Source organism: Elgaria multicarinata, chromosome 21, assembly GCF_023053635.1.
Source record: "Elgaria multicarinata webbii isolate HBS135686 ecotype San Diego chromosome 21, rElgMul1.1.pri, whole genome shotgun sequence".
In the NCBI taxonomy this organism is placed as follows: domain Eukaryota; kingdom Metazoa; phylum Chordata; class Lepidosauria; order Squamata; family Anguidae; genus Elgaria; species Elgaria multicarinata.
In genome coordinates this window covers 11,996,374-11,996,637 of record NC_086191.1, presented here as the reverse complement: position 1 = coordinate 11,996,637, position 264 = coordinate 11,996,374, and positions in this window count along the sequence as shown.

Sequence of the window (264 nt, the reverse complement as noted above, 5' to 3'; positions counted from 1 at the left end):
AGTTAAAACTGCCCCTAACAGCAAATAAGGTTGCACTGAATCCTGTAATTTATAAAGTTCAGCTCTTCTTCTTTTTTAATTACCCCCACAAGCGCCCCCCCCAGAGAGCAAAAGAAACTCCGCTAGCAGCCGCTCTAGGCATACTTTCTAGAAGCAAACCTCTATGCTCCTCTCCCGCCGCTTCCCATTCATGGAGAGCCGCCCTGGCCACGCCCTCCTGTCGGGCCATTCACCAGGTGGCGCCGTCGCTCCGCCCCTCTCCCA